Below are 17,645 nucleotides of genomic sequence, written 5' to 3'. Positions count from 1 at the left end.
ATGGAAGTTTCTGCAAAATAACATATATATATATATATATATATATATATATATATATGCAAGTGAACATTCACGTGTATATGTATATGTGTGACATGTGCACACAAGAAAGTCTAACGGTAAACCTTATTCATTTCTTGTTCTCCTAATCTACCATTAATGGTGTGGATATTATATTTCACCTGCCGACAAAAGTTAAATATATTTTAATACAGAAACTGAACATTTGTTTATTTTCTACATGCACCTGCAGGCTTTTCATCACAATTTTCTCATAAAATTGTATTTAGTTTTTACATTGTTTGTCAACATGTCAGAATTAACTGTGACACTTTAAAATTATATTTTAATTTATATTAGTCTGTGGACACTACTGCATACCAGTTGAATCAGAATCTGATGGAATGTAGCCGTTAAGAATTTTTGGGCATTCTGATGTACGTTATCTTTGTTTAAGACCTGTTTTGTTGTGTACATTATGTGGCTTATATCTTGTTTTAAGTTTAGATAATTTTTAATAACTAGTGATACATTATAAAGTCTACACTTTTTTTCATTTAAAATGGAAAACAAGGAAATGCAATTAACACTATAAATTACTTGTATTTATATATCTGACTACTTAGAAGAAATATCCAGGATCTTTAATTTTTTTAAAGAAAATCTTTAAACTTTTAAGAAATGTTAGGAGTGATTTTCTTACTCTATTCAGCAGCTGTAACAAAATACCATAGACTGAGGTAGCCTATAAACAGCAGAGATGTATTTCACACAGTTGTGGAAGCTGAAAAGTCCAAGATTAGGTGTCAGCAGATTTGGTATCTGGTGAGGATCAGTCTCCTGTTTCACAAATGGCACCTTTTAGCGGTGCACTCACATGGTAGAATGGACTAGGTAGCTCTCTGTGGCTTATTATGTAAGGGTTCTAATCCCATTCATGAAAGCTTTGCCCTCATAACTTAATTAGTTCCCAAAAGCCCAACTCCTGAAACTATTACATTGGTGATTAGGTGTCAATATATGACATTTAAGGGTACCCAAGCATTCAGATTATAGCAGTACTCTTAGCAACTTATTCAATTTCATGTCTTCTAAAATATGTACTATGCTTTTTAGGACATCATAGGTGATTAGCAAATGTTAATTAAGTGAATGAAGAATATTAAGAGTAGCGTGTGGGAGATAGAATGATGGTTAACTTGGATTTTGTTGTTTCCATTTGTAATACACTAAGTTTCATATCACAGTTATAAATTCTTATTTTGTAATAATAAATTCACCATTACACCTTGGGTAGGACAGAATTTTTACAGCATAAAGTTGTGAAACCTCTTGAAAACTTCTGTTGCCACTTAACTGTTCAAACAGCATTCAAAAACTTATTTAAATTAATTATATATGGAAGAATATAAAAGTAGATCCACCTAATTGATATACCTAATTATTCTAAACTAATTATAATCCATGATGCTGCTATGACCTTGCAGAAAGACTCCTTAGCATGTTGAAATATCACAGTCTTACTAGGTTTGAACATTTAATGGCATCACGAACACCACCCGCAGTAAATTCATGGGGCCAAACAAGCTTTAAGAACCTACGTCTAGGGAACTGATTTTGTTTTTATGGCTTTAGTTTACAGGTGTTGTTATATGCTTCTGGGACATAAAATTACATGTTTTATAACTTTTTCAATTTTGTCACAATTAGGAATGTAGAATATCTTAAATTTGTACCTTAGTTCTTTGGTATGGAAATTGGAGAAAATGTAACTATTTTTGTAAGCCTTATTAATTAAAGGATGAATGCACACATGTATTCAACAGGAACCCAATGGAATAATATAAAGTGCTTCTTGGTCTGGTATCTAGAACATTTACAGTTAAATCAGATTATTATAGATATTAAATTATGTATTATTAAAACTATAAGCAAATAATTTGCACATGGATGGAGAGATGGCCAATATCCTTTTCTTTAGACTATACAAGGTATTTATCAGTATCTCAACAAGCCAAAACCACATCCGTTCACATTTTTAAGAATTTTCACATTTACTTTAGAAAATCAAAAATTAAACTATAGATATTGTGATTATTATTGAATGTTAAAATAAAATGGAGGTGTAGTACAAAACACCTTATCAATTATGTAGTCGTAATTGTTTGCATGCATACAGCATTTAACACAAATTAATCAGAATATTGTTATGTTAAAATAAAATTTGTCTTATTCATTGGGAAAAGCTTTAGCATTCTTGAGCTTTAATTTAAAGAGTGGGAAAGAATGTGTACAATGGTAATTTTTGGCACTCAGGAAGAAGCAGAATGTTATCTATCTTGGATGTTATTCTTGGTCTGTATAGCTGCATAATTTTCCTGTGATCTACCACTAGGGCAGGTGTTGAGAGATGGAACTTGAATAGTCAATGGAAATTAAAGATACTGTGTTTGAATCTGTCATGCCAAGCAAGGATTCAAGATTGTGACTATAATAACAAGAGAACGAAACAGGAGTGTAAACTATTTGAACTAAAGTGTAAGGTGGGGCTTTCCCACAGAGAATTTAATAAGATCCCGACTATTGGGAACAGGACACAAAGTTATTGATGGCTTATAAAAATCTCTGACCTGCAAGGGCAAACTTGAGCTAAGGGTTATGTAGACTGATTCAGGTACCCATTCCAAATACCTATTCCAGGATGGCATGAGGACTGGCCAATCAATAGGAGACTGAGAGTATGTGAGGACAGAAAAGTAAAACTTTAAATATAGGAAAACCCTCCTCTCCCCAAATAGTAAAATATCATATAACTCATATGCATAAAAATTGGCTGACCACTAAATATTATAGTTGAATGTAAACTGCATATGATCAGGGCAATACAGATGCTTTAGTCTCTTCCTGGTCGTATGCCTTGTCAAAAAGAATTAAACAGAAGCTCTGAAACATTGAGTTAATTGTGCTTTTTAATGGCTTCTGTTAAGCAGGTATGACTGTCATTCTTCCAACTTAAGCAAAACTATGCCTATGACTTATTAAATAACTGTTTAATACATTATTAAATTTTTGTGTCTGTGAACTTGAGTAATCAAATTAATTGAAATGCTGTGTTAGATCATAAGCCCCTTTGAAGTTAATTACAATCAGTTGCTAGAAAGAATTTTCCAAGATATATTGAAAATATACCAAGCTATAAATATTTCCAAGGTATAAATTACAATAAAAAATGTTTAAAGTGTGGAATGTAACAGTGGACAATGGTGTATGACCTTGAGTCAACTGACAATGAATAAAATAGAACATATTAAAAGTATGTTTTAATTATCACTTCAAACCACTTAAATGTCTTCAGACTAATAAAATCCAATCTGTACTAGGCAGCAGGGGAGGGTGGAATTGATGTCTCTGTTGTAATGTTAATACCAGTTAGAAGACTTTGTAGTATTTAGAGCCCAAGTAGACTGACATCTACAAAATGTCATAATTTTGTTTCTTGTTTTCAATGTTAGGATGACCTTGGGTAAAAGACAGCATCTTTTTATTTTAGCTTCTTTATGGTAAAATATACATGGTTGTAAGTTTCAGCTTTTATTCGTGGGTTTACTTGATGATACCAGATTCTGACTCTAAAACCGTGAAAACTTGAAAGGTGGAACTACCTATATGGAAATTATTGTAGAGGAGACCTTAAGAAAAAAAAAAAAAATCTTTGACATTTTCTTCCTGTACCTGCTTAGCCTACAGGCAAAAATCACCATAGAAAAATAAGTGACAATTTAATTCTTAAAACTCCCAATATAATTTTCCCATTGCATCATTTTATATCATGCTCAGTAAGTTTTTAGATTCAACCTAAAATTATCTTATATTTATAAATATTCTCTTCTTTTTCTTTGTTCTATGTTCAATAACATAAACCTGGTTGAGATTGGGCTATAAGATTTGTATCCTTAACAGGCAGGGGTAGAACAGGGTCATTTTTTTTTAACCTGGACTGGCACATTGATGCCTCATCTGTGTTATGATTTAATGTAAAAATAATTCTGAATCTGTGAAATATATTGATTTTTTACTTTAATGTGATTGCTTTATCGACACCTTGATGTTCCCCACTCTCAGCATCCTATTAAGAGATAACTTTGAGAACATCAAATGGTAATGGTCCCTAGGCTAGGGTCAGGAATTTATTGCCATTTCTAGGGTTGATAATGGGTTTAGCTTGGGTTTTATTTATTTACTTATGAGATGGGTCTTGCTCTGTCACCCAGGCTGGAGTGCAGTGGCACGATCACAGCTCACCACAGCCTCGAACTTCTAGACTCAAGTAATCCTCCTGTCTCAGCTTCCCAGATAGCCCCGACTATAGATGTACAACACAATGCCCAGTTAATTTATTTATTTTTATTTTTTTTCATGAAGACTGGGTCTTGCTATGTTTTCCAGTCTCAAATCCCTTGACCTCCCAAAGTGGGGTTACAGGTGTAAGCCACCATGCCCGGCCTAGCTTGGGTTTTAATGTATAGTGAGGCATCTGGTATGGGTGGGAGCTTGTCCTGGTCACATGAGGCAGGATGGGAAAAGGGCAGGGAGACTTGCAGCTAGTCATGGAAGTGGGTCCATCAACAAAGGTATAGGTTATTGCAGAGGTTGTCTGTTATAAAATGCTATTCTTTTATAGTCTGCTATCATGAAAGCTCTGATTGTCTGCTCTGTGTTAAAAAATTAAAAGATACGTGTGTTCTACACATAAGAGAGAATATACAAGGACTGAGTAGTGTCCCTCAGAAAACTGAGAAGAAGAAACAGTGGCAGACACTAGCTGAGTCTTGCTATGTTCCCCAAAAATGGTACTTGCCACATTATTGCTTTCCCCTCAATCCCCAAAGACAGTAACATAGCATTATGGCAAGATATTGCAACTAAAACATCCTGGAAAACCTGTCCAAGCACATACTTAGAATTTCTTAGCAATATCTCAGGATGAGTATGGGATTGGAAGGGCTGGCCAACTTTCCATGGTGGAAGTCAAGAGCTCATACTCCATAATGTGTCTTAGAGGAGGACAGAGAAAATAAACAGTGGCTTTTCATGCCATGAAATAATGGAAATGCATTGATAGATCAAACTTGAACGTGCAATACATTGTTTTCTGTTATCGCTAATCAAATACGTGTTAACACTGAGACATTTTATTAGAAAAATTGGTTAATTTGGCAAGACTGTATCCATTGCGAAATATTGCCTCTTTTGTACTTACTGAACTTAGGCAATAGATTGAAAACATAAAAGGCTAAAATGCAGTGTTTATTTACAAACGGAAATAATTCTAAACTACCTGATCATTTGAGGTCCATAACCTGAAAACACTTTAATCACCTAGATTCTATAAGCTGAGGAATTAATTTATTTAACAATTTTCAAAATACTGAGATATTTAAGAGCACCAGGACACTCCATGACATATTTACTGTAAGAATTCTTCATGAAGTACTAGTAATTAAAAACTCAAGGAGTGTAAGAGACTTAAAGAACAATTTCTTCTTTCAGAGTTATTAAAGAGTACCACGATAGTGAGATCTGATTCAGGAGGACAAGTTTACTGTGATTATCACAACAGGCAAGGTCTCTTTGTTGACCGGAAATACAACAAAGCACTTTATCTTGAAGAAGGGCAACCAGAGACTTATTATAGGACAGGTCAGCTGGACCATTGCCCAGGGCTGTAATCTATAAGGAATGTCAAAATGTCATTAAAAGGCAATGAGGTGGAGAACATCTTATTTACCAGAACTCCCCTAGAGGGAGAATGTGCCTTGTAGTTCAAAGGGATACTTTGATAAATTACCAGTGGTGTGGGGTAGGGCAGAGGAGGGGGAGAGTTGGGAGGATGGGAAATGGGAGAAGCCACTAGACTGGATGCCAAGGTAGCTTCCATATAGGAGAAGTACAGGAGTTTACTAATACTCTCCACACATACACACACACACACACTAGTATTATCAAGTGTTTCCACCAGCAATTTATTTCATAAATTGCTAAATACATTTTAAGAATCTTAAATTCTGTACTAAATAAACCTACAGATTAAATACTATTTTTAAAATTATACCTTTATTTGGATTCAGTTCCAAGGTCAACACCATCTCCTCCCCGAATACAAACTTGACAGTTCTTGAGCCATTTCATCTAAAAAGCACAGAAACTTCTTGCTTAACAAAAGCATGTCTGACGTCCAGCAAATTATTTTTATTAGGAGAAACAAAATACTGTGGTATTTACCAGGAATTGTGACACTTCATTTATACACACACTTTATTTAATCCTTACCGTGACCATAGATTACTTACATATGCTAAGAGCCAGGACTCTAGTCCAATTCAAATCTGTCTGACCCCAGAATCCTTAGCATTTTCGATTGTGTTTCTGGAAATAGCCTTACCATAAACCGCAGTTGCACTTTTTACCACCTAATGTGTTCGTGGGAATTATTTTATTATTAGTTTTAGTTACAGAAAATAACTAGGCTAAGTATACTGAAATATGGAATACATGCTGCAGGAAAAACAAAACAAACAACACAACAACAACAAAACAAAACAGGAAAACGGCACACGCTTTCCAGAAGAACAGCTTGGTCCAACATTGAAGTGCTGTTAGTTTGCTCTATGCTGTGGTCACTGCTTCTTTCCACATGTCCCTTTCATTTATTTCTCTCATGGAATATTGACTTCCTTTGTTCCTTATCTCCTATAGTAGAAATATACTGTCCACTGCAGCCTGAGAGTTTCTGGCCTGGCTTTACTATATGCCCCTGAGGATAGGAACTTGTCAAGTCCTGTTAACCCTGATTCCCAATTCTTTACCTCAACTACTGGCAAAGGTTTGGAAAATCTGGATCTATTGTACATTGGTGATGGGAATGTAAAATAGTACACTCACTTGTGAAATCTGTTTGAAAGTTTCTTACAAAACTAAATATACAAATATCCATATAACCCAATGATTTCATGCTTGGGCATGTATTCTAGAGAAATGATAGCATACATTCACACAAAACCTCTACATAAATGTCCATAGCAGGTTTATTTGTAATAGCCAAAAACTGGAATCCACCCATATATCCTTCAAGAGGTGAATGGTTAAATAAATTGTAGAAAATACATATCACCGAATATTAGTAATAAAAAGTAATAAACTAAACTTGCAACAATTTGGATGAATTTTTTGCAAATTATGCAGAATGAAAAAAGCCAATTCAAAAAAGTTGTATATTGTATAATTCTACTTGTCTAAAATGTTTCAAATGGTAACATTTATGAGATGAAGAACAGATTATTGGTTGTCAATTGTTAGCGACATCAGAGGGGCAAGTGAGAAGGAAATGAGTGTGAGTACAAAATGGCAAGAAGAGAGATCTTTGTGATGTTGGCAATGTTTGGTGTCATGCCTGTGACTATGGTGGTAGACATGGAAAGATGTACAGATGATAAAATTGTAGAGAGATTAATACACACGTCCATACACACGTACAAATGAATACAGGTAAACCTGGGGAAAGTTGACTAAGATAGGTGGGTCGTATCAGTATATCAGTGACAATATCATGGTTGTGATACTATAGTTTTGCAAAATGTTATCACTGGAGGAATTGCACAAAATGTACGTGAGGTATTTCTATATTGCTTCTTATATTGGTATGTAAATCTGCAATTATCTGTGCCTTTTTTTTTTTTTTTTTTTTTTTTGAGATGGAGTCTTGCTCTGTTGCCCAGGCTGGAGCACAGTGGCGCGATCTTGGCTCACTGCGAGCACCGCCTCCTGGGTTCACACCATTCTCCTGCCTCAGCCTCCCAAGTAGCTGGGACTACAGGCACCCACCACTACGTGGGGCTAATTTTTTGTATTTTTAGTAAAGATGGGGTTTCTGTGTTAGCCAGGATGGTCTTGATCTCCTGACCTCATGATCCGCCCGCCTAGGCCTCCCAGAGTGCTGGGATTATAGGCATGAGCCACTGCACCTGACCTATCAGTGCTTCTAAAACGTAGATCACTAACTAGTTGTCTCCTAAATTAGTGAATGAATGAATGAATGAATGAATATTTAGTTGCCTGTTAATCTGTAAGGAATTATGACTCATCTTCTTTTTTACTTTTTAATTGATGACCTAAAATTACATTTAGATTTGCTAGATTCATTCATACCAGTTATAGCAAATAGAATGGTGAGCATTTTTCTAATGGTAATGACATGGATAGTGTATTTAACTTCTAACGTTAATACTAAGTTTTAAGGGGGCGACTATTGACTAAAGGTTAAGCTAGAGTTTAAATTATTTTAGAGCTAAAGTCACAGTTTTTGATCGATGATTCCCAATATTAAACAGATTTATGAATTGCATTATAATATTGTTAAGTTATTTAATATACGATATATAGTTCATGATCTCTTACCAATGTACTAGGAAACTACATTGCCCAAATTCTGAGTAATGCATACTCTATCAAGAATTTTCAAGATAAAAGCACTGGGTAGATGCTATTAGGAATAATGCTTTAGAGATATGTCACATTACAGCGTTTTTATGCCTTTTACACCTAAAAGGAATCCTGTTCTTCTGTCTACAGTTCTCCAAAGACTCAGGCCCATTTGAAAAACATTCTGTCAGTATTCAGGTTTTATACGAACATGGCTGCCCATTGTGTTATAATGTTATATTAACATATGGATATAACATCAACTGAAAACATAAAATAACAAGTTATACTCCAAGTACTTATAAAGAAGTACATAATCTGCTCTTTGATATCTCTTATAAAATAAAACCTGCCTAATATAAACATACACATAGTATTTAGGAGTGATAGGAGGATGTTCCAGGCCTTCCAATCATAGACCTTTTGATCAACTCCGATCAACATAACTGAATATTTAACAACCACATTTTGACGGTTGACACTAAGTACACATTTTTTCCTTGAAACCTTTGTGATTCATTTTGGAGGACAGTACCTGAACACCAACTTCTACTTTAAGCTCAACCTGGTAAGACATAACAAAACTAAATTCTAAATGTTTATTTTCCTTGCTTCTCTGAATGAATTTCACTCATACTAAAGATGTGTAGGAAGTTGAGCTCATGGTGTTGTGTGGGTGTATTTTGTGCTTTCCACTTATTTTTGTGTAGCTTTCCAATTTTTGAGAATTACAGTCTTTCCAAGTAAAGAATTTTATGAAAAATGTTTATAGATTGAGATTGTTGAAATAAGCATGGTAATTACCCATTTTCTGCATTCTTTAGTAATGTCAGTATTTCTAAATAGCTAGCTCCATTATTCTTTCCATGATATCTCATTTTGGAGAAGCACTTACTAAATTTTGCAAAGCTTAGTGGAAACTTAATTTGAGTAGGGTCACATATGTAATATGGGTGCCAGGATAATTGGCCAATTAACTGCAATGCCTTAAGATTTGATTTCTTCTTACCAATCCAAGTAATTGTCTTTAGCTTCTTAGGGACTCCTAAGTGGTGTTTCCTGAGAAAATACAGGATGTGCTATCAGCACAAGGCTTTATAAGGAAGAACTACTTACAATCAAGTTTTAGACCCTCAAATATATTTGACATGTAATTTGGGCAGAGATAGTCAATAAATAACTAGTGTGTTTTGACTATGTGCTAGACATTTCTCTGGTATCAGGGGAAATAGATATATATATATTCCATATATATATATACACACACTATATATACACACATATGTAATATATATACATATATACATATAGGTATATATATGTATCTAATATACTTATATGTATATATCCGTGTATATATGGTTGAACAGAGTTATTACTGCCTCAAATACAGCAACAAAAATGAAAAGGAAATTAGGATTGTCTTATTAGAAGGACTTAAACTCCGATATAATTAATTTTAGCTTAAAGTAGTACTAAAAGAAACTCTTGGCAAGTGGAGTGATGTAATCCTGGAAATATGCTGATTTTAGAAGTCTTTTGAATACATTTAGGGACTGAAGTTTTACTGATCATTTTATTTGTGATGATCAAAGCCTTAAAAAATTTGCGATAATGGAAATATGGTGCTGTATTGGGAGCCAACCCAGATGCTCCATGACTAGTGAAGTTATATGCATAAAATTATCTGTATTTGCATGTGCTCATCATTATGCAAAGAGTAAAGCATACTGCATCAGAACCTTTCAGAATACAATGATTTTGGCAATGCTGTATGGAACACAGTCATAGAGATGTACTCATGTTAGAGCAGCAACATTTTTGAGGTATTTGAAGAATACATATAAAGATCATTTTTAACACAGAAAGTTTACTAAATAATAATTCTTAAATGTTGCTCTAATAAATAGAGTTCATACATGTTTTCACTCTCTTCAAGAGTATATGTGTGCCTGTAATCTCAGCACTTTGGAGGCCAAGGTGGGCAAATCTCTTGAGGTCAGGTGTTCAAGACCAGCCTGGCCAACATGGTGAAACCTCACCTCTACTAAAAACAAAAACAAAATTAGCCAGGTGTGGTGGTGCAGGCCTGTCATCCCAGCTACTTGGTAGGTTGAGGTAGGAGAATCGCTTGATCCCAGGAGGCAAAGATTGCAGTGAGCCGAGATCATGCCACTGCACTGCAGCCTAGGCGACAGAGCAAAGATTCCGTTTCAAAAAAATAGAGTAAACGTGTGTGTGTGTTTGTGTGTGTGTGTGTGTACATGCATGCATGCCTGCGTGTATGTGTGTATTTTGTAAGATGTTTGATGAAGATTCTTTTCATGAACAGAAAGGAAACAATATTGTTTAACTCCTTTTCCTGCCTCTTTCCACTTGGATGGGAAAATTTATAAATAGTACAGTAACAAGAGAGCTAAAATTTAATATGAGCTGAATTCGAGTGCTGATAAAATATTCTTTTATAACTAAAATAGGCACTGTTTAGGAGCTTCAAGGAAAGCTAGACCTGTTCTTTCAAAGACCTGAGACAATATATTTATTAGGACTTTGGGTCTCAGTTTTACTGTACCCAAGGCAATTTTTGACATGTAATTTGGGCAGAGATAGTCAATAAATAACTAGTGGCTTTTGACTATGTGCCAGGCACTATTCTGGGCAACAGGAAAATATCAGATAGTCAAAATCCCAGACCCTTAATTATCTGGGGGGAGTCTCTAACATCTGGGAAAGAAAATACAACAAAAAACAGAAGAAGTAGAAAAATCACAGTGAATAAATGGAATATGTGGGGGGAAGGGTGGATTAAAAACTAGAGCAGATGTAGGGTACTGCTGTTTTTTGAGGGATCATAATTAATCACATTTTTTCTTCCCCTGTGAGTTACAAACCAACTGAGAAATAGACATGGAGTTGGACAGATGGAGAACAAAACTTCAGCTTTATTACTGCTAAAACTGGTTGGAAGGACATGACCTAGATACATGGCCACAATCTGGTGTTCTAATACTTGCTCTCTGAGTTGAACTTCTCCATACAAAACTACAGCTTGCCCCAGTAGCATTACTGTGAGATTAGGGAACATAGCCAAATGCATTGTACTGTCCTTAGCCAGGGGCTGAACCACACATGCCCAGTTCCTTCTCTCTAGCTTATCAATTATATCTCATCCGTCCTGGTTATGGTGAATAAGGGGGCTTTAAGGATAGGTAGACATGTTCTTTCAATACATGGCCTTGGTGAGGATTTGAATGAGGATTTCTTTCCTCTGGAAATATGAAGATAGTTTGCTTCAGGGTCCCTTAGGTACAGGTAGGAAAACCCTGGGTAATAGGCCAGAGCTACATGACACAAATTAAAAGAAAAAAAAACATAAGGTCTTTAGCAAGTGTCTCCTTGTTGAAGCAGGTAACTTGGAAACCTTGGTTGAAGTTTTGTCTATTAACTCAGGGCAAGTGATTATCTTTGGCAATCATAAACTCCCCAAAGAAACAAAGCTGTTTTGTAAACTTAGAAGGACTAGCAGTGTAATGATTGAAGGTATAAGGGGTGTACATAGCACAGGAGAAATGCTGAGGGTGCCAGGGAGTTTTTCTCTGGGTAGAAAATCCAGGGTTTTTTTTTGTTTTTTTTTTTTTTTTTTTGAGACGGAGTCTCGCTCTGTCGCCCAGGCTGGAGTGCAGTGGCGCAATCTCGGCTCACTGCAAGCTCCGCCTCCCGGGTTCACGCCATTCTCCTGCCTCAGCCTCTCCGAGTAGCTGGGACTACCGGCGCCCGCCACCACGCCCGGCTAATTTTTTGTATTTTTAGTAGAGACGGGGTTTCACTGTGGTCTCGATCTCCTGACCTCATGATCCGCCCGCCTCGGCCTCCCAAAGTGCTGGGATTACAAGCGTGAGCCACCGCGCCCGGCCTTTTTTTTTTTTTTTGAGACGGAGTCTCGCTCTGTCGCGCAGGCTGGAGTGCAGTGATGTGATCTCGGCTCACTGCAAGCTCCGCCTCCTGGGTTCAGGCCATTCTCCTGCCTCAGCCTCCCGAGTAGCTGGGACTACAGGCGCCCGCCATTGCGCCCAGCTAATTTTTTTGTATTTTCAGTAGAGACGAGGTTTCACCATGTTAGCCAGGATGGTCTCAATCTCCTGACCTCGTGATCCACCCGCCTCGGCCTCCCAAAGTGCTGGGATTACAGGCGTGAGCCACCGCGCCCGGCCAAAAATCCAGTTTTTGCTGTAATGGTATGTGAGACAGTCAGACAAGAAGTAAAGAAGTAAACAGTATATCTGATATTTCATCACAATCATAACACACCATACCACCAGGTCTTTGCTATTGCTCAGTACAAGCGACACTTATGGAAAATCAATGCTTAGGTAAATTACTTATAGTGGTCTAAGTCTGTGCACAAATCCTAGAGCACAAAGTCCAAAAACAAGAGCGTGCAAGACAGCTCATCTGGCCTAGAAACATAGAATAAAGATTCCTAGTGAGTATATGTTACTGGTACCTAATTAATACTTGGGTATACATTTTTATTTCTCAGATTTACTTAATTATGTCTCTGTTGCAGAAGTGAAAGTTTGAAAGATGCTATAGAAATGAAAAAAATCCTAAAAACTAGTTTCTACATGTAGTAGGGAGAATTCTGAAAGTGGTTTCTCAAGATTCCCACACTTTGGTTATTCAATCAGACACGAATCTAGGTACTGCTAGGAAGGGACTTTGAAGGTAGAATTAATTAACTCAATAATTGATTTTAAACTAGGGAGATTATCCTGGATTATCCAGGTGGGTCCAGTGTAGTCACATCAGTGTTTACAAGCAGCAGAGGAAGCTAATGGGTCAGTCAGATAAATGCCTCAAAAAATAATGGCAGAGGGGAGTTGATGCAGAAGAGGAGGGCGGAGGGAGTCAAAAGTAAGAGAAAGACACCACCACATCTGCTAGCATTGAAGATGGGACCGAAAACGGGATGGAGGTGACTTTGGGAAGATGACAAGAATCACAGGCTGAATGCTGGGAGGAAAATGGGAACCTCAGCCCCACAACCACATAGAACCAAATTCTGTAAACAGCCATAGAATCTCCAGAATGGAATGCATTCCTACCAGCACCTTGATTTTGGCCCTGTGCAGAGGGCTAGCTGTTCTATATTGTGCCCATACTTGTGACTCACAGAAACTGTGAAATAATAAATGGGTGTTGTTTAAGCTATTAAGTGTGTGGTCATTTATTACGGCAAAAATAGAGAACACTTTGCACAAATGTGTTTAGGATATTCTATTAGGTAGGGCTTACTTGGACTTGTGAGCATGGCCTATGAGCTGATCCAAGAGTTGTTCAGACAGTCCAGTGCATAGTAAAGTTAAGTTACCAGATTCCATCTAGCATATATTTAAATAGAAATAAGAGAATTAGCCCCCACTTTAGAGGTTTGCGACCAAGTATACTCTCAGAAAGCTCTGTTGGTGTTCACTAAGGAGGGCCACAAACTAGATAGTGAATGTTTAAGTTAAAGGTTGTGGTAGGCAGAATAATGGCCCCAAAGATGTCCATGTGTCTGGAACTGGTGATTATGTTATATGTCAAAAAATAATTAAGATTGCCAATGGAATTATAATTGTTAATCCTCTGGTCTTAAAATAGAAAGATTATTATATAATAAAAATTAGGTGGGTCCAAGGTAACCCCAGGAGTCCTTAAAATAGTTTGAGTGAGATATAACTATGGAAGAAAGGCAGAGATGTGCAACTTTACTGACTTTGAAGACCGGAAAGAGGCCTCTATAACCTGGAGAAGGCAAGGAAGTGAAATCTCTCCTAGAACCTTCAGAAAGGAACACAGCCCTGCTGGCACTTTACTTTTAACCCTTTAAGCTGGGCGCAGTGGCTCATGCCTGTAATCCCAGCACTTTGGGAGACCGAGGTGGGCAGATCACCTGAGGTCAGGTGTTCAAGTCCAGCCTGACCAACATGGTGAAACCCTGTTTCTACTAAAAATACAAAATTAGCTGGGCGTGGTGGCACATGCTTGTAATCCCAGTTACTTGGGAGGCTGAGGAAGGAGAATCACTTCAACTCGGGAGGCGGAGGTTGCAGTGAGCTGAAATCGTGCCATTGCACTCCAGCCTGGGCGATGAGAGTGAAACTCTGTCTCAAACAAATAAGTAAACAAAATAAAAAATAAAATAAATAAGTAAATGAAAATTTTACCCCAGTGAGACTTGTGTCAGACTTCTGACATATTTCAAATACAAATTACAAATTTGTGTTTACCAAGCTTGCCCAACCCGTGGCCCACAGGCCACATGCAGCCCAGGATGGCTTTGAATGCAGCCCAACACAAATTCATAAACCTTCTTAAAATGTTATGAGATTGTTTCTTTGCAATTATTTTTAGCTCATCAGCTATTATTAGTGTTAGTGTATTTTATGTGTGGCCCAAGACAATTCTGATATGGCCCAGGGAAGCCAAAAGATTAGACACCCCTGGACTTGAAAGCCACCAAGATTGTGATAATTTGCTTCAGCAGCAAATAGAAAACTAATACAAAAGCAAGTTGGCTTAAGTACAACTTAAATTGTTTCCACTCAATTTAAAACATTTACAGTCACATGACAGTGTTTTAGTCAACCATAGACTGCGTATATGATGGTAATCTCAGAAGACTATAATGGAATGAAAATTTCCAATCACCTAGTGACATTGTAGACTTTATTACATCATAATGAAAACACATTATTCATGTGTTTGTGATGATGCTGATGTAAACAAAGCTACTGTGTTGCCAGTCAATAGAAGCATAGCACATACCTTTATGAATACTGCATAGTACTTGATAATGATGATCAATGTCTTTGTTATAGGTTTAGATATTTACTGCACTATAATTTTATCATTATTTTAGAGTGTACCTTTTCTACTTGTTAAAAAAAAAAAGTTAACTGTAAAACAGCCTCATGCTGGTCTTTCAGGAGGTATTTCAGATGGCAGTTACTATAGGAGATGAAAGCTCTATGCTTGTTATTGCCCCTGAAGACCTTCCAGTGGGACACGGTGTGGAGGTAAAAGACAGTGATATTGATAATTCTGATTCTGATCCTAGGCTAATGTGAGTGTTTGCATCACAGTTTTTAACAAAAAAGATTAAACAGTTAAACCTAAAGAACTTTAAAAGTAGAAAAAAATCTTACAGAATAAGGTTATGAAGAAAGAAAACATTTAAGTACAGCTGTACAATATGTTTGGGTTTCAAGCTATTACGAAAGTCAAAAAGTTAAATAAAAACACCTTTATAAAGTAAAAAAAGTTACGGTAAGCTAAAACTAAATTATAATTAAAAATAAAAATATTTTTTATAAATTGTAGCCTAAGTATACAGTGTATATAAAGTCTACAGTAGTGTATAGTAATGTTCTAGGCCTTCACGTGCACTCACCACTCATTCATCCAGTCACCCTCAGCAACTTCTAGTCCTGCAAGTTCTATTCATGGTAAATGTCATATATTCAGGTGTATCATTTTTTCTTAATTTTTGTACTATGTTTTACTGTACCTGTTCCATGCTTAGATATTCAAATACTTACCATTGTGTTATGATTGGCTGTAGTATTCCATACAATAATATGCTATAAAAGTTTGTAGTCTAGGGGAAATAGACTGTACCATATAGCCTAGGTTTGTAGTACGCTATAGCATCTAGGTCTGTGTAAGCAAATTCTATGATGTCACATAATGATAAAATTACCTAAGGACACATTTTCCAGAAGGTATCTCCATCATTAAGCAATTCATGACTGTATTTAGTTCAGTTCCTTCAATGAACTATTCCTCTTATTTCATCCCTTTCATGTATTCTACTCTACCTCCTAAATCTATTTCAATTCCAATAATTCTTCAAAATCATACTCCTATGTATTTCATAATTTAATGTGCCCATGAATCACTTTCTTATTACGGTAGAATGTAAATTCTGATTCAAACTGGGGTGGGGCCTTAGATTCTGCATTTTTTATAAGCTGCTGGTACACAAAGCATACTTTGCTATCCTGAGCTGATAAGATTGCCACAGGTGGCACTAAAGGCATAACTTGTTTTATTACACCTTGCTAATATTTCATATTTTAAAAATTGAATTTTTGTGGCAACCCTGCCTTGAGTAAGTCTGTCAGTGCTATTTTTCCAGGAGCATGTACTCACCTCATGTCTCTGTGTCATGTTTCAGTAATTCTTACAATATTGCAAACTTTCTCACTAATGTATCTGTTATGGTGATCTGTGATCAGTGATCTTTGAAGATAAAATTGTAGTTGTTTTGGGGCACCACGAACTGCACTCATATAAGACAATGAATCCTTCAGTAAATGTTGTGTGTTCCTACTGCTTCATTCATTGGCCATTCCCTTATTTTTCTCGTCTCCCTATTCTCCAACACATAATAATATTGAAATTTGGTCAATTACCACTCCTACAATGGGCTCCAAGTGTTCAAGTGAAGGAAGGAGTCAAACAGTTCTCTCAATTTAAAACAAAATATAGAAGTGATTCACCAAATTTCCCAGGAAGTCATGTGAAAAGACAAGATAGGCTGAAAGCTATCCTCTCATTTCAAACAGCCAAGTTGTTAATGAAAAGGAGAGTTATTGGAGGAAATTGAAAATGTTACTCCATTTAACAGTTGGGTGAAAAGAAGGAAAAACAGCTTTATTGCTAATACAGAGAAAGCTTTATTAGTCTAGCTAGAAGACCAAACCACTGGTAATATTCCCTTAAGCCATTGCCTAATCCGGAGCAATACCCTAGTATTATTCAATTTTGCAAAGGCTGTGGGAGCTAGAGAAGAAAAAGTTCGAAACTAGCAGAGGCTGGCACATGGAATTTTTAAAAAGAAGCCATCTTCATAAAAGTATTAGGTGAATTTGGAAATAGTGATGGAGAAGCTGCAGCAAGTTATCCAGAAGATCCAGATAGGATCATTGATGAAGATGGCTACAGTAAACAACACATTCTCAATGTAGGTGAAATAACATTCTATTGGAAGGAGATACCATCTATGTGACTTTCATAGCTACAGAGAATTAAATGCCTGGCTTCAAAGCTTCAAAGGACAGATGTCTCTCTTGGTGTGGGGCAGGGGGTGGCTAATGCAGCTGATGACTAATTTGAAGCCA

General features: G+C 36.4%; 1 protein-coding gene across 5 annotated transcripts in view; it reads left to right on the top strand.

Annotated features, from left to right (window-relative positions):
• Nucleotides 1-17,645, top strand: part of NCAM2 (neural cell adhesion molecule 2) — a 567,512-nt gene that overhangs the window by 211,035 nt on the left and 338,832 nt on the right. Inside the window, exon 1 of one of the 5 annotated variants that reach the window (XM_063640653.1) lies at nt 5,155-5,700. The exons of the other annotated variants lie outside the window; for them this stretch is intronic. The gene's annotated coding sequence lies outside the window, so the exon portion shown is untranslated. Of the gene's footprint in view, nt 1-5,154; nt 5,701-17,645 lie in introns of those variants that run through there. 5 annotated transcript variants of the gene reach the window in all.

This window comes from Symphalangus syndactylus, chromosome 5 (assembly GCF_028878055.3).
Source record: "Symphalangus syndactylus isolate Jambi chromosome 5, NHGRI_mSymSyn1-v2.1_pri, whole genome shotgun sequence".
In the NCBI taxonomy this organism is placed as follows: domain Eukaryota; kingdom Metazoa; phylum Chordata; class Mammalia; order Primates; family Hylobatidae; genus Symphalangus; species Symphalangus syndactylus.
The sequence above is the reverse complement of the archived record's forward strand: the minus strand, read 5'-3'. Positions and strand labels throughout refer to the sequence as shown.